We start from the raw sequence: 24,898 nt of genomic DNA, 5'->3' as shown, positions 1-24,898 counted from the left end.
ACAGTTTCAGAGGTTTCCACTTAGCATTGTCCTTCTTTGCTATGGTAACTCTTATTGATCAATAATTCAGTGTATGTGTTAACTGCCAAGAATATCAATTCTTATTATACTCTCAGAGACGGGGAAAATAATAACCAGATGATTCCACCCATAGACCCAACAGCCACTGTAAGCTTGACTTTAGTCAGGACTCCATCTACTACTTGGCCTTCTGATACTTCCTTCTTTCACAAAGGAAATGTAAAAAGCCTTGAGTCTCCTAGTATAGATATTAATTCAAATTCTGTGTGCACGAGTTCTTATAATGTCTGGGTATTCCCCTTTCTCCAATAAAGTAAGTGACTTTGAGCCCTTTTGGAGATGAACAGGGCGTGTCATTATAGTATATACTTGCTGTGGTGTAGCAGGTCCCTTTTCTTCTGTTAATAGATTCTATATGTGAAAATCAGCTGAGGTCCAGAAACCCAACAAAGAATTATGACTGTTTATTGAAGAGACTGTCCTCAACTCCCTGTTTTTTCCATTCTTACCATCTTCTGGTTAGAGATATTGAGCAGCACTCTTGCTGGTTGCCCATCTATTTTGCTTATATTGATACCATCCTCTATCAACCATGTCTACAAATCTTCTTGACTGCCCCCCTAGTCTTTCTGGTTGTTACAGTAATTGTGACCTCCTGGTTTCTGGATTTAAGCAGTGCCCCCTGGTGTCTTTTACTTTGGTGCCTTATAATCCACTTGGATGTTAAAATGCCCAGGTCTGTGAGCCCTTCTCCTAGTACAAGTTCTGGCCTAAAGAGAAGATTCACCCCTGGATTTTTCAGTGATGCTGGTACCCTTCTCACCAGCACATTCCTCATGGCATTAGTGATGGGACTTAGTCATCAGAGTGGTCTTCTGGCTTTACACAAAATATCCATTCTACAATATCCGTCTCCCTGGGATCTTATTCCTTTCTCTACCAACTACCAGAGAAATTCAGGAAAGTCATCTTGCCACATGATCTCCTGAATACGTACTATTTTCATCAGTTCATGTCCTTCCAGTCAAGCATCAAGAGAGGATTAGACATTCAAGAGATTCATTGTGGTGTCTCTGAAGGATAAAAGTGAGCATAGGAGTGGACAATAAGAAGATTCAGACCGCTGGGGCGTCTGGGTGGCGCAGTCGGTTAAGCGTCCGACTTCAGCCAGGTCACGATCTCGCGGTCCGCGAGTTCGAGCCCCGCGTCGGGCTCTGGGCTGATGGCTCAGAGCCTGGAGCCTGTTTCCGATTCTGTGTCTCCCTCTCTCTCTCTGCCCCTCCCCCGTTCATGCTCTGTCTCTCTCTGTCCCAAAATAAATAAATGTTGAAAAAAAAAAAATTAAAAAAAAAAAAAAAAAGAAGATTCAGACCAGTGTATAGGTTTGACACTTGTGAAAAGAGAAAAGGAATGGACAAGTCTCTGAATGCAGTGTAGTTCTAAGAGACTCCTGGGCAGGCCAATGGGCAGACCCAAAGTACAAACTCTTCTTGAAGAAACCTAACATTGAGTATAAATAATCTGGTTCCTATGTCCCCACCAAGCTCGGTCATTGGTTCATAGAAGTTTGGGGAAAGCATTACCTATGATGGTTAAGTCAAAGATATAACAGCTGAGACTGTCAATCAACTTGCTCCCTTTATTGGGTTCTTTAAGAGATGTGAATAGCCTGCTTCCATGACTGCCATAGGGTGAATATTAATACTTTGACTTGATTAAAGAGTGAGGATAGGATACTGCTATTTTCCTACCAAATCCACTTTACTTCCTTATCCCTGGCACTACATTATCCTACCTCGCTGAAGTGAGTGGGGTATGTGACTCAGCTCTCATGATAGAATGTGTACTTTCTCTATGCCTGAGCCATTAAGTTTCCAAGCAGTTCTCCACTCTCTATTTCTGAGGCAAACTTGAAGTTATGTGTTGAAGAGGAGCCACAAGATGGAGGGAGAGTCTGGGCCTCCGAATAACCACTTTGAAGAGAGAGGCCAGACTGCAATGGACTATGTGATGTGAGCAAGCAACAAATCTCAACTGAATTAAGATTCTGACATTTGAGTTTCTTATTTCAATAATTAGCCTATATTTTTTGTTGCCAGAGTCAGTTTACTTTCTTCATAGAAACATTTAAAAATAAGCAATATTTTAAAGTTCTGTTTTGATTACACAGCTAGAATCATCATGCAAGAGTGTGTGTTGGAATGACTGAATGAAGAGGCAATGGAATACAGAAACTGAGTGACGTCTTATTCTTATCCACCTTATCTTTTAAATAATAATATTCTGTAAGGCATAGCTGAACTCTACTAAGTAAACATGTAGAGCTCTAAATAACTAATATAATACACACTTTTAAATTTCTTATACAAATTATTTCGTATTAACTTGCCAAAGTATTGCCAAAGTATTGCTCACTCCTGTTCTCTAGACATGTTTTCCCAAATGATGACTACAGTTTCTAAATGACTTGCAGATTATCATCATTCAAATTGTCTCTGAACCAAAATAGCATTGTTTTCCCTCCAAAATAGCATTTCTTGTTTTCTGTAATGATGTTTTAGTGAAGTAAGTCTTTACATGGTCCCTCCACAGTGACTGGTAAAAATTGTGTGCAATGTTGCAGGACTGTGAGAATAGTTCTCGGAAATCTTTCTGAGCTCAGTAAAACAGATACAATCAACTTCATCTCCAAGCTGTGCAATGGTTAAGTTATTTTATATATTGAATCTAGAAGCAAGGGCCAAATCACATGTGAAGACGTGAAATGAGTTGTAATCATCCGAAATCTATTGTAATTCACCTACTCAGGATCATAACACTCTATAAGTTGTCAGAATGATTGTGTTCAGCATATTATAAAAGGCACAAGATCTATTATTTCATTCCATGTTTTAAAAATCCTAGATTCCTCTTACCTATCATCCTAAAGACATAAAATATCTGTTAATTCTAGTAATGTTTCAGTGGTTCCACTTTTAGTAATTTCCTCCAGTAATTATACCTAGATTGACTAATTACTCTGTGTTAAGTTTTCCTTATTTCTTTAATGTAGTGTTTATATTTATAGGCACCTAAGAAATATCAGATGCTTTGCAAACACTGGAAAATCCCAAAGTAAGACAGTGACACTGGACAGAGAGGCAATTTTAAGTATGTGTTCCATGGACAGACTCTCTGAAGGAAGCATTTAAGTTACAGACTGAGGCAACCACCTGACATCAAGGAGACTGCATCCCCTGGAGAAGACGAGGGGGCAGCTGGTGCAAGGTCTCTAGAGCAGAAACAAACTTGGACAGTTTGAGTAGGAAAGGAAAGGCTAGCATAGCTGGAGAGCATATATACAAAGGAAATGGGAGCTAATGACATAGAAGAAGGACTTTTATATTGTGTTTATATTTTTAGATAGGTTTGAGACTTTTATATAGTTTGAATTTTATTCTAGATAACCCAAGAAACCATTAAAGAGTTTTTAAGCAGAAAAGTAATATAAAACAAATTATATTTCCAGTGCAAAGGAATATTTTGTGAGGGTTCTTAAACATGGGAAGATTTTTGGATACTCACTGGCACTACCAAAAACAATATACTAACAAAATCTTTAGAAGATAAGGGTATAACTTTTGACCTAACACAGTACTTATTCACTCAGACATGACTAGAAGAAGTAATAATAGTCTATAAATTTTGACAATATCGAAACTATAACCAATGTATAATGAGCTCCCATTTTCCATGTAAGAGATTCAGACTACTTTCGATAAAAGAACTTACTCAAGATCATAGGACAAGTACAGAGGACAAAAACCCATGTGTTTCACCCCTCTTCTTGGTCTAACCTCAAAAGTAAACCCCACCATGCTTCCTAAGAATTAAGAATGTCAATTGTTAAAAGAAGGAGGAGCAGGAGAAGAAAATGTTCATTAATTTATCAAAGATGGAAGTTAAAACTACATTTGTCTTTGTCTTAATTGAAGTCACTTTAAAACACTACCAAAAATTTATCTAGCTATCTTCATTTCTTTATTTTCCATTGTTTCTCCATTTATCTTTTTCCAAATTTGATATAAGATGTTTTAACAGAAACATTATATAATATTATAGGAGAAAATAGAGAAGGAAAAAAAGGAAATGTGCAAAGAAGGATAGAAAATTATCTAAAGATAGGAAAAGGCAGCAAATTGTAAAAGGGGCCTAGTTTTATCTTATTTGCTGGCTAATTATTTTTGAAGAATCTTTGGGATTATGCAAACAAAGCACTTAGAGATGAATGGAAAATGTTCCTCTGACTATCCTGGATATAGAACCAAGAGGTAGATATAATTACCATAGTGTAAAGCATCACAATCTCAGTGACATAGATATATATCAAGTTTAACATGGCAGATTGACTACAGGTATTTATCTTCACCATCACCCAAACCAACAACTTTAAAATGACAGTAAATAAATTTTAGAAAGAAAGTGGACAAACCAATGGAAAACATACTGGACAAGAAATCGCAACAAAGTTTTGAAGGACAGAAGGTCAGGAAACTGACACCAATGTGAGAAATCTTCAGAAGTACCATTGAGAATAAACTGGTTTAAACCATTGTCTCAAATACACTGAGAATGGATAAGAATTGGGGCTGAAGACAGCCATCAAAAACCTGAATAAAACATGTTTGGACTTCTACTTTTTCCTCCACCCCTAGGGGACTATTTATGCTCGGCACTACCATCTTCTTCCCCAAAGTGTAGAGTTTCAGCAGAGGGTGGGAGGCAGGAATGAGATTTCAAGAAAAGGGAATAATTAAGGTGTAACTGAGCAGTGGGAATCTCTCACCTTCCTACCTGTGCACCAGAACCAGAATCCTCACAGCTAGACACAGCTCTGATGCAAGAGACTAGTGGCATTACTACTGGAAAAACTGAGCAGGTCCAGATTAAAAACAAAAACGAAAACCATAGATACATTCATTTGGGGGATATCTCAGTAAAGAAAAGCTGCCCACTTTTGATAAACACCATCCACACATTCAAAGCTAACTATATATTTCCTCACATTTAAATATGAATAGGGAGATATGAATTACCAGAGATGTGACCAAAACCTCCACATATAAGACAGAATAAGAGACGACACAAAAGTAAAAATAAAATCAAGAAAAGACCAAGACAATGTAAGAAACAAAGGAAAATGTCAGAACTTTACAATCAATATCCTGAGATAATATACAATATCCTGCCCGTTAAAAAAAGAACAGGAATTATTAAAAATATGAAAACATCAGAGAACAAGAAAGAGCTTTAAAAGTTTTTTATAGTGTATCTAAAATTTAAAAATTGATTTCTAAAATCAAGGACATTTTTGAAAAAGTCAAACAAGAACTCAAATATGTGAAAAGAATGAAAGAAAGGATAAGCAAATAATAGGTCCAGTTTAAGAGGTTCAATATCCAAACAATGAGATTGCTGAAATAGAAAACAAATGAAAATGGGAGAATTTATTTTCCCTAACATAATATAAGCACAGATAAGAAAATTTTCTAAAACATAAAGACATTAGACTTCAGATTGAAAGGGCTCCCTGAGTGTTAGCACAGTGAATTAAGAAAGCCTCCTAATTAAAAGATATCACTGTGAAATTTTGACACCAAAATTGGGAAAAGAATTTAAGAGCATATACACACACAGCAGTCTCATACAAAGGATTTAGAAATCAGAATGGCACTGAATTTGAACTACAAAGCTTGAAGTTAAAAGATAATGGAGTAATGTATTCTAAAATTAAAAGGAAAATTATTTTCAACTTATAATTTAACCAAAAGATCCAGGAAGAGTATAGAATGAAGGTATTTTCTGACATGTAAAATATTCACACTGTTAACAATTAAAAATCCTTCTAGGAAGTACACTGTAGAAAGGGTACAATCCAAAAGGAAAGCTATGCAATTCCAAAAAAGAATATCCAACACACAATCATGAGGAAAACAATGAATATTGAAAACAAAACTTCAGATTTAAACAGAAGGAGAGAGGGCTCTAAAGAGAGAGCTTTGGGGTAGGAGGCAGTGATTAATTCCTGACCAAAGAAATTATTGTTCAAAAAGGAAAATGTGAGGGGGAAAATGCTATAAAGAATAGTATAGGGTCCATTGACAATGCAATATGAACTGTATTTACCTAAGACAAATGAAAATTTATGTTCATGCAAAAACTTGTATACTAATGTTCCTAGATGCTTTATTTGTGATAGCCCCAAACTGAAAATAATCCAGATGTGCTTTAAAATGTAAATAGATGAGGGGCACCAGGCTGGCTCAGTCAGTAGAGCACGCAACTCTTGATCTCAGGGTCATGAGTTTGAGCCCCTTGTTGGGCATGGAGCATACTTTAAAAAAATTTTTTTTAAATAAATAAAGCACACTGATATAAAAAGTAAATAGATGAACTGTAGTATACCCATAAAATAGCATATTATTCAACAACAAAAAGAGCAAAGAATTGACAAACACAGCTACTGGGATAGATCTCAAGGGCTTTATGCTGAGGGAAAAAGCCAATCCCAAAAGATTGTATCATTTATAATTACATTCATAAAACGTTTTTTTTTTGCACTTTTCAAATTAGCTCTAATGGCTATTACATTAATAAAATATTGGAAGAAGAGCTAATAATCCATGTTGTTTTATAGTTTTAAGTTTTCATTTCAATTCCAGATAGTTAACATACAGTGTTACATTAATTTCAAGTGTACAGTATAGTGATTCAACAGTTCTATATATCACCCAGTGCTTATAACCACAGAGTACTCCTTAATCCCCATCACTTTTTTAACCCATTCCCCCACTGGCTTCCCCTCTGGTAACCATCAGTTTGTTCTCTATAATTTAGAGTCTTTTTCTTGATTTCTCTCTCTCTTATTTTTTTTCCCTTGGCTTGTTTGTTTGCTTGTTTGTTTTTTCCTAAAATTCCACATAAAAGTGAAATCATATAGGATTTATCTTTCTTTGACTGACTTATTTTGCTTAGGATTTATTCTCTAGCTTTAGCCATGCTGTTGTAAATGGAAAGATTTCATTATTTTTTATGGTTGAATAATAGTCCATTGTATATATATACCACTCTTCTTTATCCATTCAGAAATCAATGGATACTTGGAGTGCTTCCATAATTTGGCTATTGTTGATAATGCTGCTATAAACATAGAGGTGCATGTATCTCTTTGAATTAGCATTTTTGTATTCTTTTGGTATATACTCAGTAGTGTGACTGCTGGATTTTAGGGTTCTATTTTTATACTGTTTTCCAGAGTGACTATACCAGTTTGCATTCCCACCAACAGTGCAAGAAGGTTCCTTTTTTTCTCCACATCCTTGTCAATACCTGTTGTTTTTTTGTGTTGTTGATTTTAGCCATTCTGACAGGTATGAGGTGATAGTTCATTGTGGTTTCAATTTGTATTTCTCTGATGGTAAGTAATGATGAGCACTTTCCATGTATCTGTTGGCCATCTGGATGTCTTCTTTGGAGAAATGTCTATTCATGTCTTCTGTCCATTTTTAATTAGATTATTTGTGTTTTGGGTGTTGAGTTTTATAAGTTCTTTATTTTGGATACTAACTCTTTATCAGATATATCCTTTGCAAATATCTTCTCCTGTTCCATAGGTTGGCTTTTAGTTTTATTGATCATTTCCTTTGCAGTGCAAAAGCTTTTTATTTTGATTTGATGAAGTTCCAATAGTTTATTTTTGCTTTTGTTTCCCTTCCCTCAGGAGACACATCTATAAAGAACTTGCTATGGCAAATGTCAAAGAAGTTATTTCCTGTGTTCTCTTCTAGGATTTTAATCATTTCAGGTCTCACATTTAGGTCTTTAATCCATTTTGAATTTATTTTTGTGTGTGCTGTAAGAAAGTGGTCTAGTTTCATTCTTTTGCATGTTGTTGTCCAGCTTTCCAAACACCATTTGTTGAAGAGATTGTTTTTTTCCCATTGGATATTCTTTCTTGCTTTGTTGAAGATTAGTTGACCATATAGCTGTTGGTCCATGTCTGGGTTTTCTATTCTGTTCCATTGATCTATGTGTCTATTTATGTGCCTGACCATACTGTTTTGATTCCTACACCTTCATAACATAACTTGAAGTCTGGAAATGTGATGTCTCCAACTGGAGATTCTAGACTCCGAACTTTCAAATTCCAGACTTCACTCTTCTTTTTCAAGATTGCTTTGGCTATTTGGTGTCTTTTGTGGTTCCATATAAAATTTAGGATATTTTATTCTACTTCTGTAAAAAATATTGTTGGGATTTTGATATGGACTGCGTTAAAAGTGTAGATTGCTTTGGGTAGTATAGACGTTTTAACAATATTTGTTCTTCCAGTCCATAAGCATGGAGTGTCTTTCCATTTCTTTGTGTTGTCTTCAATTTCTTTCATCAGTGTTTTACATTTTTCAGAGTACATAGGTCTTTCACCTCTTTAGTTAGGTTTATTTCTAGGTATCTTATTATTTTGGGTGCAATTGTAAATGAGATTGTTTTCTTCCGTTCTCTTTCTGCTGCTTCATTACTGGTATATAGAAATGCAACAGATTTCTGTACATTGATTTTGTATACTGTGGCTTTACTGAATTATAATACTTTTTTGAAATGACAAAACTATAGAAATAAAGAACAGATTAGTGGTCACCACGAATTAGAGGATAGAATGTAGGTATAAGGGCTAACATGAGAGAGTATCAGGGGTTGATGGAACAGTTCTGTATTTTGATTGTGGTGCAAGTTACACAAATCTATAAAAGGTGATAAAATTTCATAAAATAATACACAAAAAATGCATGATAAAGCTGCTGAAATCACAGCTAAGGTCTGTAGTTAATAATAGTTTTATACCATTGTTAATTTCCTGGTTTTTATCCTTGTTTAGATGTTAGGATTAATTAAGATGTTCTCATTGGGTGAAGCTGAAAGACTAGAATGCAGGAACTCTCTACACTATTTCTGAAACTTGTATGTGAGTCTAAAATTATTTCAAAATAAAAAGTTAAAAATAAAAATACTCCTCTCAAACAGTATTCCCAGAGATTCCAGTTCAGTAGACTGAAGAGAGGAACAGGACTTTTTATTTTAGCAAGCTCACCAAGTGATTCTCATGAGCTGTTGCATTTGAAATTCCCTCATAAAATACATGATGTCCTCAAAAGATCCTTTGGCAATGAAGACAACAGCCAAGTTCTACACAATAGTTCCTATAATGCCTCTTATTGCAAACTGAAGTTATCATACCAGAAGACAGATAACAAATTCATGAGGGGCCAAAATTGTGCACATCACATCCCTGTGGCATGGCTAGATTCCCAGATAGCAACTAGATGAAGGTTGGACAGCTTCAGATCTTTTAAGCAGCACTCAATAAGCATTATTTCTTATGTTTAAATGTCTCATAAGATGTTTCATGTTTCCAAGTAAGGGGAGATGAACAGATGAACCTGGTTTGATATTACACCAAATGGTGAGGAAGGGTATTACAGAAGATCCCTACTTGAAGGGTAGACCTCCCACTTTTATACACAGTTGGGCTAAAGGAAAATATGTGAAAAGGACCAAGATTTTAATATGAAATCTACATAGAATTAAATGAGTCATAGATGCCTGAGGCAATATCTTTTAATTATAAGGAATCTAAAATGTGATTTATCTTAATGAGTATCAGCTGAATTTAATGGGAAAGGTCTATAATGTGGTAAAGGCTCAGCACTTCTATATTTCTTAGTATCAACTTTTATCATTTTACTATCATGAAAATTCATTCTCATGAAGAGAATGGCTAAGTCTAAATATTTTTCCCCAGTTATTTTATTCAAGTATTAATTTGTTAATATAAAAATTAGATGGCTAATTCATATATATGAATATATATATTCATATGCATATATATTCATATGTATATATATGAAAGAAGACAATTATTAATTAAATAGACCCATCTTTTAGCATCTCTACTTTATATCAGTTACTATGTTAGATATTGAGATTCAAAAATGAGTAGTGTATTGTTTCTTTCCTTAAGAAGCCAGTGGCTACTGGAGTGAGAAAAAATTAAACCAAAAACTGCAGTATATTAATTGATTATAGTATAGGTAATTTCTAATCTGAATCTTGAAAGCTGAGTAGAATCTAGCTACATGAAGAAAAATATATAGTACATTATAGGGAGAGAGAAGAGTTTATGAGAATGCATACAAGAATCCATTATGATGATGCATTCAGGTAACAGTGACTCTATCTGAGGTCAATGTTGCATTTGGGTATAGGTGTGTAAGTGGCAAAAGATAGGTAAAGCCAGATAATGGTGAGGATTTTTATCATGACAGACTGCCATATAAGGCCACCTTGAAAGAATTCAAGCATTTTGAAAAAAGCTTGTAAGTAGTAGTGTTGTCATTGGACTGTGGTATGATTAAAGTAAAGGCAAAGAGAAAAATGAAATTATTGAACCAAGAAAATGGTTTGGGGTGCAGAAAAATTATCCGTTATGATTATTTCCATTGTCATCACAACTTACACTCATTTTCGCACATTGGAACGACACTTCTTTGTTAGAGCAGCTGAAATTACTCAAAACCCCAAAGGTTGGTTACATTTCATCTACAGTCAAACCATCTGTATACAATAATTTGAAGAAAATTTTAAAAATTTCATGTGTAGCCAAGTCTCTGTTAAAAGAAAAACAAGTATCCTTTGGATTAGAAACACCATCTGGATCACTTAAAGCTTACCAGGCACCAAATGCAGCACTGAAAAGCCTAAAGTCTGAAATATATAAACAAAACAAAACAAAATCTTAAAAGAGATTTCAGATCTTTACAAATTCCCTCCAGTAAGACAGGTTGACATTTTCTACACTGTACCTGTGTACATTAAAATGTCATGTTACTTCCTAGAAGGGATATTGTGAAGATTAACAAGATCATGTTTTAAAGCTCTTTGAGTTCCTCAAAGAGTAAAGCTCTGTTCAGTTCAGGTATAACATTCATTTTTCAATGCATAGTCACTTGAATCCCAGTTACATGTGATATCAGAGTGAAGCAGACTCAACTTCCTTTCAAAGATCTTACTACCTACATGAAATAGATAAATAAAATTCATTAGAGAATTATAATTATTAATGTTTGAATTATTGAACAAGAACTGTGCTAAATAACTGCATCCACATTACTTATAGGTGTCTTGATAGGCCCTTAATAGTACAGAAAACGTTTTTTACTCATGTGATGAGAACGGAGGGATTTCCTCATTGATTATTTAGGTGGAGGGAAGGAAAGACTATTATTGCAGGTAAAAAGAAAGGTACAGCAAAAAAATAAGTTTTTAAAGTATAGGCAGTTCAAGTTTACTTATTTTAACCAATTCAATAATATACTAAGTACTCTGAGAAATTATAAAAAGCTGTAAACTCAACAAAATAATCAGAATCATTTGCTTTTTTAAAGAGACTTAAATTTTAATGGTGAAGATGTTATAAAGATAAATAGGTACATTCACAAACAATGGAAATATTGCCTGATATTTGCTCATAATACTGTCTATGAGATCTGTGCCAAAAGCTATTAAAAGTGAAGATGTGCTTCTATTAATTCATCCAAACGGCATTTATAGATTATCACCCGATATAAATCCTTTTGTAAATGGGCTAATATGGCCTGAATTATAATTCCTTTGTTTATTCAAACATTTATTAAGACCCAATCGCAAGGGCAAATACAAAATAAAATAAACTGCAGTCAGTCTCCCTAAGGTCGTTTTTCAATAGCGGTAGAGACATATTCTCAACTCATTTTATATGTAAGGTAGAATAGTAATTAAGATGTATAAATAATATAATGAAGTCTAAAATACTAAGTCTGAAGTTCTGAAACCTAGTGACGTTTTGGAATCACTTAATTTTTTTCTTTAAGTAAAGTGTACAGCCCCCTCCTTCTGCCAATTCTGGTTTAATTGGGCTAGAAAGGAACACTAGAGGGTTTTTTTTTTTTTTTAATTAAAGTTTATTTATTTATTTTGAGAGAGAGAGAGCATGGGAGGGGTAGAGGGAGAAGGAGAGAGAGAGAGAGTCCCAAGCAGGCTCCGTTGCTGACAGCACAAAGCCCAACACAGGGCTCGATCTCACAGAGATCATACCAGAAGGTAGTAGTCTACATTGACAGCCTATTCCACCAGGAGCTATAGTTCTACAATTTGGAGTTGTCAGTTTTCCTTACTAATAAACAAAACACATAAAATAAAAATACAAGGGCATCTCTATTTAAGAGTTTTGCAAGAAGTTCAACTTCCAGGTATTTGTGAACATTAGATTTACCATTTCCACAGCTATGATAAGAATACAAATAAGCCACAAGGTGATCTTTTATTGAGCCAAGCCAAGAGAGGCTTAACATGAATAAAACCTCAGTACCAAAATGTACTATATTGAAGTCCTCAATCATGAATTACCCAGAAAATCTGAGACCAAAGTTTTACAGACTTATAAAAATATTTTCTCAGTAGCATCACACCTCCATGTAATATTTTTAAGCATGCTAAGTAAGTTGGATTCAGCACAGTTGGAGAAAAAGAATCATATAAATGAATAGGTAAGTTTCTTCACCGGGGGATTTTAATATACCTACATTCACCTCCCCACCACCCTTCACTACTGTTTTTGAAGCTTCTTGCCTTGGATTAAAAACATGGTTCTGTTTAATTAATAAACCTAAATATATCTTTAGAATATACAACATTTTTATAAACCTAGAACTGTCATCAAACACCCATAATGCCATTTTTCTAACTTAAATTTGCGATGCACCTATAGCTTGTTGGCAAGTTATTTTCTTGCAGTTTGGGATGTTAGAGTAAAATATGGGGCTATATAAACATGCATGGGTAATATTTAAAGAATATTCTTTACAGCTACCATGCATGAGTAGTCAAAAGAAATCCTTTAACTATAAGCTTTATTTACAGAAGAGATAATAAACATGTGCACTTTTCATCCTTTTCGGTTTTCTAAACATGACAAGGTAGGTCACTGTACAAGTATGTTTGTTATTGGGTCATATCATTGTTTGTGGTGTTGGCCCCACTGAGGCATTTGGTTTTTATTCCTCATCTATTGCTATAAACCCCTCAATTTTTTTTCATCACTCATACAACGCATACTTAATAGTAGGCCTAATCACTACCAAAGGAGATATTGGGAGGCTGGAAGTCCATTGGCCGAGCAGTTTCTATCACAGAAATCTCCAGGTAAGCCTCTGTATAAGGAGTTCCATTAGGTGACATGAAATAATGTATCTAATTTACCAGAAGTGTCAATTCCTTGAAAATATTCAGGGACCAACAGTAGTGAATAATACACAGTGCAATTAGATATGTAAGAGATCTTTCTTATTTAGGCTAAATAGAAGCTGTAGACACTATGTGGCAACAACATAAAAGACAAAATATGGCAAGGACAGTTGGCCTCACTTTAGTGCTTTCAATTTCATTATTAAACAAAGATAGAGATTGCCATAATGGTGGCATCTTCTGAAACAAAGGACAGAAATCAATATCTTCTGAGCAGGAAGCAATATCAATATAATATCTGAATCCTCCTTCTGAAGATGGCAAAAAGTGTTTCCTCAAGCAGCTGCTGAAATCCATTTTGCCTAATTTTCACAAACAAAGAACACGATGGTTTCGTTTCCCTGACAACACTCTCACGTGTGACAGGCTTTCACCCTTTGTCTTCTGATCTGTGCCCAAGCAATAGACCAACCTCTCAAATTAATCTTTGCATCCAGTGGGCAATCACAAGGCAAGTGGACACAGGTGTTCCTGAGGTCATTACTGTCATGTGTTGTATTAAAAATTGCAAAGATAAGAAAAGCTATGTGTCCTAGTCTATTTGGGCTGCTATAACAAAATATCACAGACCGGGTGGCTTATAAACAACATAAATTCATTTCTCAGTTTTGGAGGCGGGAATTCAAAAGATCAGGGTGCCAGCATGAAAGTGTGAGGAATCTTTTTCAGGTCCCAGACTTTTCTTTGTGTCTTCTCATGGTGGAAGGAATGAGGAATCTCTCTCTGGTCATTTCTATAAAAGAGATTCCATTCATGAGGGCCCTACCCTCATGCCCTCCTAAAGGTTCCACCCACCCTCCTTGAGGGTTAGGGTTTCAACATATGAATTTTGGAGGGACATGAGCCTTCAGACCATAGAGCACTATGTCTTCTGAAATGTTTGGGTTTTCCATGGCTCTAGTAACAGAAAATGTGTGTTTAATCCCTTGTAAAATAGCAGATACAGGGTTTAGTGTTTTTTTAAGTGTTTTGTTTTGTTTTTGTAATGCTGGTGAAAAATAGTGCCTTGGATTAATTTGTAGTAAATGTATGTAAGATATAAGAAATGGATTGGGGTGTTCATCCACTTCATGACAGAAGTTGTCTTTGGGAAAGGAGAGAAACTAATGGAATAGCAGGGAGTTTTCATAGGAGACCAACTAAATTTGTAATGTTTTGTTTCTTTAAAAAATGATGGGGCAACTATAACTAGTGGTATGTTTTTAATATTGTATGTCATGATGGATGTTTTTTAATGTTCTTTCATTTTTTTCTGTACCTTAAGATCTCAAAAAATTAAGAAAACAGGACTATTAGCTAATCACATGCCCATTGTGCTGTCTCTTTTTGAAGGAGATGATTGCAATTAAAACACCCATCCTTGCTGTCCAATTAGCAGTTTGCATCAAAGAAATTTTCATTGGGTATTAATCAATTCAAGATCACAATTTTAATGTCACCAGTCACCCTGCTTTTAAATAAATACATTAATATTCAAATTCATGTGAAAGTGCCCCATATATCTGATTAACTGGAAGTTAGACAAGCCTTAATATATGCAGAACACCATTCATGTGCTCTAAAAAGCAAATGAAGAAGCTGGAATAAATATATTATGAGTTATATGTGTCTGTCTTTTATGGAAATGAACAAAAATCCCCTCAGGAAGATTCCAGATATTTGGCTGTTTTAGCATCAGTAAGGATAAGAATGACTACATTCATTTATAATAAGTTATGAATAACATTTATATTACATATAGGTATCACACATAACAACTGCATGTGTATAGAATTTCTCTGAGTACTGTGTTGTTTATAAAAACCTTCCAAAAAGGATCCCCAAATTATTGATGACTGTTTACTTTCAGTCCATGAATCATTTCCTGAAGATATTTTACAATTGAGATTCAGCTGGGCTTTTAACTGATTTATTTATTAATTTTTTTTGGTTTCCTTTTTTAAAAAAAATCACCATTTCTGTTTTCAGATTATTCCCAGGTTTGGCCTATCTCATGGGTAACACCAGACACATCTGTGATTTCTCCCAAAATGATGATAGCAACAATAGTGAGTGCACTTACAAAATAAAGGCCAGAGAGCGAGAGTCTTTCCAAAACACAACAGGGAAAATAACCCGAAATGAGAGAAATGAGATAACCAGCAGATGCTCCAGAATATGGAAGTCATCTGTAAGCATTTAGTGGGATGGAGAATACTGAAACAGTTCTCCATTTGCCAGACGCCTGAAATAGAGACAGATGAGCTATTTCTCTGAACTTCAACAACAGCGCCAGCTGAAAAAGCAGACCCTTTCTGCCAAGGGTCACTTGCTGAAACTGTTGACTGTAAATCAGAGTTCTCTTTTTGGACTTAGGGTGCCCAAAAAACACAACCCAAATGTTCTTATGTGCATCTTACCTGGGGCACAAAGATGATCATCTGTTGTTGCTGAAGGTCTGTGAAAGTGGGGACAAATAGTTTACATGTTTTGAACAAAGATAACTCATTATGAAATCCACATTTTGTACATGCCATTTTTTCCCTTTCCTTGGCGAGTAAGAAATGTTCCCAAACGAAATAACCCACCTTTCAGCTGCATTGGTAAATAGTGGTAAGGATATTTAGGTCTGGAAATAGTCATGAAAAGGCCCTTTATGTATTTTTTTCTCCCTAAAATAATTGCTGCTGCATTACACCATGTCTTCAAACCTGTTTTAGAAGAAAGGAATGTCTTTGTGTGAAGTGTACTATCTGGAATCCTTTTCCTCAGATTGTTGAGATCATGAGTCTGTTTTTTTGCACTTGCTCCCAGGGTGTCTGAAACATTTAAAAATAACAGTGGGTAGTCAGAGCTGCTCGTGCTGGCAGTGGGTGCCTTACAGTTTGCCGTCATATAAATGTCAATTTTGCTTTCACTTATGGAGCTAAGCAGAGATAAATCCCAGTAGCACTGAAAGAAGTCTATAGATTTCATAGTTTCCTTCATTTCTGTGTGTGGCCTGACCACTCAAACCCAAGCCTCTCTGTTCCTCTCCATCCTGTTTAACTCCATTACTCTTTTCCTTTAATTTTTCCCACTCTGTCAAGGGGCTAGAGGGATCGCTAGTGGAGTTAGGATACATTCTAGGCCAATGGTTCTCATGCTGCGGTCCCAAGACAGCAATATCACCCAGGAACTGTTAGAAATACACATTCTTTATATCTCACCTATTGAAACTGAAACTCTGGAATTGAGGTCCAGTAATCTGTGTTTTAATAAGCCCTCCAGGTCATTCTGATGCACACCAAATTTTGAGAAACAATGGTATAGGCCACAATGCAGAATTTCCCCTAGGAACTCTGCAAACCATCACCTTCATCACTCTCCATCAAATAACTCTTCATCAAATAACCCCAGTGAATTCCCCCAGCATGAGGGCCTGAACATTGTCAGATGCCTCTTTTGCATCTAAACTATGCTGGCCTCAAGGTATAAAAGAAATCCCATTTAAATTAAGGCCGGTGTCAATTTCTGGAATAGGTAATGGTGGATTAATTTGCATTAAGAATTTATCCTAGATCAGCAAAACTGATCAGCTAAACTATAGTCCCAATGCCTTCTAAAGATGACACTCCTTTGATTTTCGCCTCCACTAATGTATACCAAAAGGGAGATTTTAAAGTCTTGCAGAATAGCACTGCCAGCTGTGTAGAAGACAGGCACTCCCCCAGGTTGGTAGATGGATTATACCTACCAATGAAGTGTCCTTATAAAAACAACTGATTCATTATCTTCTTTAATTAGCTTTTGAATATACTGAATGAATGAATGAATATACTGAATGAATATACTCAACTGAATGAGGCTCTGCAGGATTTTTTAGGTTACATTCCAGAAGAATGGATGGTCAAAATATGCAAGTCAGGAACTACAAAGTCAGTGTTTTATGACATTTTAATCTAAAAACTGGTGACATTCAGGGGCACCTGGCTGGTTCAGTTGGTAGAGCATGTGACTCTTGATCTCAGGGTTGTAGTTTTGAGCCCCACACTGGGTGCAGAGTATACTTAAATAAATAAAAATTTTTAAAAAATAATAAAATAAAAAAATGAAAACTGGTGACATTACAAACATAAGAAAATATCAAAAGGGGTTTGTGAAGTGACAGAATTTATGAATCACCTCAGAACAAAAGTACTGAACTTACATTAAGAAAATAGATGAGGAGGGGCGCCTGAGTGGCTCAGGCAGTTGAGTGTCCGACTTCAGGTCAGGTCATGATCTCACAGCTTGTCAGTTCGAGCCCTGCATCAGGCTCTGTGCTGACAGCTCAGAGCCTGGAGCCGGCTTTGGATTCTGTGTCTCCCTCTCTCTCTGCTCCTAACCCACTCGCATTCTGTCCTTGTCTCTCTCAAAAATAAATAAACATAAAAAAATCTTATAAAGGGGGTCCTGGGTTGCTCAGTCAGTTAAACATCTGACTTCAGCTCAGGTCACCATCTCATGGCTTGTGAGTTCCAGCTCCGCGTTGGGCTCTGTGCTGACAGCTCGGAGCCTGGAGCCTGCTTCGGATTCTGTGTCTCCCTCTCTCTCTGCCCCTAACCCATTCGCATTTTGTCTCTGTCCCTCTCAAAAATAAATAAACATTAAAAAAAATTTTTTTAAACAAAAAAGAAAATAGATGAGGGGCGCCTGACCTGGGTGGTTCAATCGATTAAGCATCTGACTCTTGATTTCGGCTCAGGTCATGATCTCACGTTCTTGAGATGCAGCCCTGTGTCGGGCTCTGAGCTGACAGTATGTATCTTGCTTGAGATTGTCTGTCTCCTCTGTCTGCCCCTCCACCAGCTCGTGTTCTGTGTTTCTCTCCCCCAACCCCTCTCTCGAAATAAATTAATAAACGTTAAAAAAAAAAAAAGAAAATAGATGACTGCTTTGTGTTGTGCCTCTCAAAGGTATTGTTGCTAAGATCTGTTGAGAGTATTTCCTCAGTGTCACCTACACATAATCTTCAAAGACCCCTGCACATTCCCACGTAGAAATTAGATTCCTTTTTTTTCCCCTTCTCCATTCAGCCTGTAAACCAGGTAAGTGCCCTCCCCATACTACATCTGTAACCTCTGTTAACCCAGGTCAGAGAAAGATTGCTTCACAGGGCAAAGACAAGAGGAAAGACTGGCCTAAGGAAATGCCAAGAGCTGGAGAAGTGCTTGGTTGTCAAAAATGAATCAGCAGCCCCTTTGCTTTCAAAATGGGAACAAGATTTATTCTTTCTTCAAGAAACATCACCATCAAGTATTGTAGCAATGTCTTTCAAACTGAAAATGCCATTTCATTCTGTATTTCTTATTCTTTAAGGGTTGAGAAGACCAAATTGTAACTTGGTATTGCCCAGGGCTAGCTGAGTTCTGGAGTTCGTGGTCCAAAGGTAAGTTCACCCCCTCTCTGGGCTCAGACCAATAGGCTCAAGCTGTTTCTTCCAGAACCACATACAGGTCCAAGAATCCCTGAGGCTTTCTTAACAGGAGCCAGCCAAGCAGCCAAAAGAATTTCAGGCTTCCACAATGATCAGCACACAATAGACAGTGTTTCAACATTGAAATGATACCCTTAATTATTAATAATATACTTCACTGCCTGCTACTGGCAGAGATAACCTCAATGTTCTGAAAAAGCAAGAAAATATAAAAAAACATAAAAACATTCCTGTTCATTTCAGGAATAATTTTCAACTCAGCTGGAAAGAACAAACCAGTAGGAATGAAGTGGCATCAGGGTGCTACAAAGGAGTGCACTCATTTCAAGTCAGGGTGTTAAGCACCACTTCTTTGCACCCAGTCCCCACTTTCTCTACCCTACAACTCTCTGAAAGAAGAGAGTATGCTATGGAGACTGTTATCTGTAGGACTTGGAGGCATTAATGAAACATGAATAGATGCAACCGGCATACAACAGGGACTGCCTCATGTTTCAATCACTTTTGACAAAACCATTTATGCCATACTCTAAGCTCAGAAATGCAGTCCTTGTTGCAAATATAGGGACATTCCACCCTAATGATTAATCTGAATAGTCATAGAAGGGGGAAAAATTCACAGGGAATAATTTAAATCTTTCTCTTCTGCACTAGAGGTGAATCAAGTATCAGAGAAATTCTGCCTCTAAATAAAAACGAAGGTATTTAGCATTCTAATTTTGGTGGGGTTTTTTTAAAACAATATTTTTTTTCTCTTCCCCTCTTTAAAATAGATCCAAAACTCAGGCCATATATATTACATATACTACATATACTACTTTATACTACATATAGAGTATGTATGTATGTAGTACACACACATAGTATTTGGTTGCATTTTAGCACTAAAATCCCTTTTGTGAAATGAACATTCCTCAGTGTGACACTACATCCCCTAACAATATACCATGATGTTTCCAAAATATAACATTATGTTCTGAACTTAGAGCTATGTGAACAAATTCTCACCCAAAAGAAAACCAGCAAAGTGCTGTCTTGCTTCCAGTTTCACTTTCCTCATTGTTTTGGAGGAATAAAGAGCAATTTTGTGGTTGAAAATGAAAATGTCTTTTCCCATTTGTGATCAGCTCTTCTGACCTGGCAGAAATGACTTGAAGCCTGTGTCTTTCAGGCCTTGAAGTCTTCTGCCCCAAAACTATTTCTGCTCAAGAGGACATTCTCAGCAAGTTTAAAGCATCTCAAGTCGTGGTCTACATTTTCTGCTTGATCTTACCTTGCTTTCTTGCATATGTAACTTCTTACTAGAGTATCATAAGTTCTCTTTTTATCCCAAGGCTTCCCAAGAGGAAATGTACTATCTGAGGATGGGACTTAGGGCCATTTCAGGATGTACAGGTAAGAGTTAAGATTAACTAAGTCTTTAAATCAAAGTGTCTATGGGGCTAGGCTCAGCACAGCGTGCTCTTCATATAGTATAAAATGTAGACAGATCATTGTGGAAGCCTAAAATTCTTTTGGCTGCTTGGCAGGTTAAAGTCAAAAATCCTCATCAGTGCCCAAAGTCATTCTTTTATCTCTTTTACCTATTTTATTTTATTGTCACAAAACAAGGGGCTATAGGGAAAAGCCACTCTTGACAGCGGTAATTTTTTTAAACAAATTATAAAACCACTGTGACTAATTTCACATTAAATATTTACAAAGCAAGGTAGTTATGTAAAAACAAATGGAACTAAACTTTGGAGAATTAGCTCCTAGAATCTTATTGGTGACGGAACTGTTTTTCCATTGGTATTATATAAATAACCTCAAATAGAGAAAAATTAACAGTAGATAAAATTTACTGGATAGAAGTGGTGTTTTTTCTTTAACGGTAGAAATGGAGGAGTGAATTTGTTAAGAGTTCTATGAAAAATTATATAAATATAAATTTAAATTAGTGAGAATTAATTATTCTATGGTATTATAAAAATGTTAACATTATTTCAGTTTTAGCAATTGCAGATGGCATTAAGTACATATTTTAAATCCAATTCCACTCAACAGAACTCAAATTTGAAATTTTCCAAGATCTGTAAAGTTTAAAATCATTCAAAATGTGAGAACAATATTTTGAAAACTAAACAGAATCAACTACTTTGCAAAATAAAAATTCAATCCATTGATTTTCAAAATTTTTAAATGAAAAAGCTAACATATTTTTCCCTTCTACCATCCCTTTTTCTTTATATGCCTGCCTCTGCTGGTTCACCCCTTTCAGTGCTTAAATGTTTTCTTCTAAGTACAAGATTTATAGTGGATTTTCATTTCTTTTTTCATAGGCTTCTCAGGTGTCTTAAAATTCCCCAAAAAGGATACCTTAACAATTTCAGAGGCCAAACACTTTGTATTACCTCCCCACTCCCTAAAATAAATTAATATCATTCAGTACCTTTAGAAATGAAGAGGTAAGGGACGCCTGGGTGGCTCAGTCGTTTAAGCGGCCGACTTAGGCTCAGGTCATGATCTCACGGTCCGTGAGTTCGAGCCCCGCGTCGGGCTCTGTGCTGACAGCTCAGAGCCTGGAGCTTGCTTCGGATTCTGTGTCTCCCTCTCTCTCTGACCCTCCCCCGTTCATGCTCTGTCTCTCTCTGTCTCAAAAATAAATAAAACATTAAAAAAAAAAAAAGAAATGAAGAGTTAAATTGTGGTGTTATATATCCAAACAAATTATAAATCCATTACATTCTCCTCCTATTAAAAAAGGATATAACTATTAGTTAAATAACTTAAGGAATTGAGTTTGAGTTGTTTTAAAATATGCTGAAAATTGTAATAGAATCTATTGCCATTTGAAAGAAGGAAGAGCTTGTCTGGGCCTATTGACTCTTACCTCTATTAGCATATATATCATTGCTGGGCAATGCATGCAACCTACAGAACCTAGCAAAATTTTACCCAGTAGAATAAAGTAGAAGCTGAAAGAGAAGTAATGCCTATGCATTTTCTAGCATTTTACATTATGGAAGGCTCAGCCATAATAGGTCCCTCTGCAGTAAGAACAGACTCAAGCGTAAGATGGAAAGAAAAGTTGTAAGTCAATCATTTCTCTCCTTGCTTTTCCTAAAATGTCAGAAAATCCTACAAATGTGAAGCCAGAAGGGACCTTCAAGATCACCTGATTGACCTGCATTGTTTTAAAAATTATGGAACTATGATCTGCAAACTAACAGGCTTATCCAAGGTCATATATCTATGCTCTGAGAAACTTAGCTTCTCAACTGTTTCATCGTACAGAGCAGAGCAGGACACTTACCAGCATGGACCCATAGCCATAGATAGCCACATAGATAGCCTAGATGTACTGTTTTAATGAGAAACTGTGCTGCCAGATATTTCACGTCTCCTTCATGACTACCTCTGCTCTTCCAGTTGGCAGAAATAGCAAAACAGGAAGGAACACAAATCTATTTCTATGGTCAAAGTTTTTCTGATTCAAATGATGGTTTTCCCAACTAGCTTAAAGGTTAAAATTTAACTAGTTTGTTGTTAATTTAAAAGTAATGGAAAACATTACCTTGCTTCTGCAATATCTAAACTTCATACACAAGACTTCTGGCCCAGGGGTAAGTTACCAGTGGCAAGATATGTTAGTAGTCCATAAAGCCACATAGGTTCACAACAGGTTGTTAGGTAGACAAAGCCCAAAGAACATAGGTTTCTTCATTTATTACATATCATGTACCACCGATAAAGACATTCACCCTAAAGTCTAAGGGTGAAATAATAATAGTAATAATGATAATAGAAATGCCTACGATCTGCTCAATTTCTATGCTGGGCAGAAGAGGAGGGGATGAGTAAGGAGCAGACCTTCCCCTCAGAGAGTTTGCCTTTGAGCAAGTGAGATATGATGGCATGCACACAAATGACTATAGTTCAAAATAGGTCCCTTTCACTAAAAAAATTATAAGACTCTAAAGGAACTTAAAAGATCTAGCTTTCTTGGGAACATGAAAAGCATTATGAAATAAGTGGCATGTGAAATAAAACTTGGAAGCTTCCAAAGCCTGGGACTGGCAGGGAAGATGGAAATGGTTTAGGGCTGATGTGGCCTGGAAGCCACCTCAGACCCTCTCATATGTTCTTTGTCATTTTCCCACCTCTGTGCCTTTGTTCATGATGTTTATTCTTCAGAGTTACCTGCCCCCACCTCTCCAGCTCCTCACCTGCTCAATTATTTGTGGAGCAGCCTGGTGGATGGGTATCAAGGGCTGAACACTCCAGAAATGCCAATAACCACTTGCCAAAGGTTATACCCCCATCTCTGCCTTTAGTGGACCCCCTCCCAACAAACCTTAACAAAGCACTGCACAAAGAGCAGCTGGACAATATTCATTTACTCTTTCATTCATATATGTTTACTGAGCACCTTTTAAGTGTGAGACGCTATGTTAGGAGATAGAGGATATAGACAAAATTAATGTGGTCCTCATTTCCATGGACTTTATAGATACATAAATAAACAATTGCAACAGTATGATAGATGTTATGCCAGTGGAAGCACAGACTGGTATGGTAGTACAAGGCAGGGACACCTTCCCAGATTAGGAGGGTCAAGAGAGTCCAAAGTGAGTGATCAAGGATGATTAGGAGTTAGTAGGTGTCATCGTGCAGCAGAAGCTTGGAACTGCCACTACTCAGGAAGCATGTTTTTGCAGTGAGGTGTAAAATGGAGGTAGTGACAAGTGGGAACATCAGGCAGTGATGCTGATGCTAGCACTTTAAGTAAAAATCTCACAAATACAGTGGGAAAATGAGTTTCCTGACCAAAGGTCAAAGGAAAGGTAGAGGGTTTGTGAAAGGAAGGACTGCCATTGAGATTGGGGGCAGGGAATTTATTAAATAAAGGGAAAGGAACCTGAGATAAAGAATGGGGGATTGCAGCCTTTTGAAGCTCTCTCATTACTAATTATGGCCAGGAGGTCAATCCACCCAAAGTCAGAACAGATAAAGCTTTCTAAAGGACAGGACTTTTTTCATGCAAATGTGTCTTGAAATGCAAACTAAAGAGGGGGGCGGGGAAAGAAACAACGCGTGAAGGGTAGGAGACTTCGGAAGCAATATCTTTAAACTCAACAAAACAAAAAAACAACCCCTGCAAAACAGGTGGCAAAAACATCTCTATACAGTAGGTTGCACAGTATCCTCCCTGTAGATAATGTTCATCTACAGCTGTTTAAATTCCGTCTTTTGAAACGTTACTCTAGATTCTGTCTTTTAAAACATTACTCCTCCAAACGGAATAGACCTTATGAACATCTTCACTTTATAATTTTAACGGAACAGGGACGTAGAGCCCTCCAATACAAAGGAAATAATCTTTAAATAACAGAATGACAGCTCTGTGCAAAAACCATACGAGGTGTCCTGTTCAGAGGCTTAGAAAAGAAAAAGAGTAGATTTAAAGATAGGGTACTTGACTCCAAAAATGGTGCTGTGAGACTGAATATTGTGGGCTGAGGAAATGTGTTTTGTTCTGTTCTGTTTAATTCTGAGGTTAAAAGCAGTAGTCAAACCATGACAGCGAGGAGCTTTCTGCTCTGTTATATTACAGTTCACTTATTTCCCTCCAAATATTAAACAATGCCAAAAAAACTTTTAGTTATTTGGGATGCGATCCATTTTCATTTCACTCTTGTCCTTTTTTGGTTGGGAGATGACAGTTTAATATTCCAGGCTCCAAACCAGAGCTTGGCAAATGGATTTAAAAAAAAAAAAAAAAAGTTAAATGCCGTAGGGAAGAAAAAAGGCATGCAATTAATTTTCCACAAGAAACTGTGAAACTGGTGCTAAAGATGAGTATGTTTATTATCTATTTACCTCATACAATTCTTGAAATCTTTCATAGCACGATAGCATGTCAGTAATTCTACTGAAGTTAGTTAGCTCTTGGTATTACAGTATAAAAATTCACATTTATTATATTCTACTTCAGCATCTTATTTTATTAATTTTTTAAAAATGTTTATTTATTTATTTTGAGAGACAGAAAGCATGAGCCGAGGAAGGGCAGAGAGAGAG

At 36.2% G+C, this 24,898-nt stretch overlaps 1 long non-coding RNA gene across 1 annotated transcript in view; it reads left to right on the top strand.

Moving 5' to 3' along the window:
- LOC147584255 (uncharacterized) overlaps nucleotides 1-24,898 on the top strand; it is a 113,452-nt gene that overhangs the window by 76,085 nt on the left and 12,469 nt on the right. Inside the window, exons 2-3 of the long non-coding RNA XR_015245548.1 lie at nucleotides 18,718-18,787; nucleotides 20,170-20,230. This is a non-coding gene — a long non-coding RNA (uncharacterized LOC147584255). The remainder of the gene's footprint in view (nucleotides 1-18,717; nucleotides 18,788-20,169; nucleotides 20,231-24,898) is intronic.

The sequence above is a fragment of the Puma concolor genome, chromosome A1 (assembly GCF_028749965.1).
Source record: "Puma concolor isolate L17-30 chromosome A1, mPumCon1.1.hap2, whole genome shotgun sequence".
NCBI lineage: Eukaryota > Metazoa > Chordata > Mammalia > Carnivora > Felidae > Puma > Puma concolor.
This window is presented reverse-complemented; position numbering and strand designations above follow the sequence as displayed.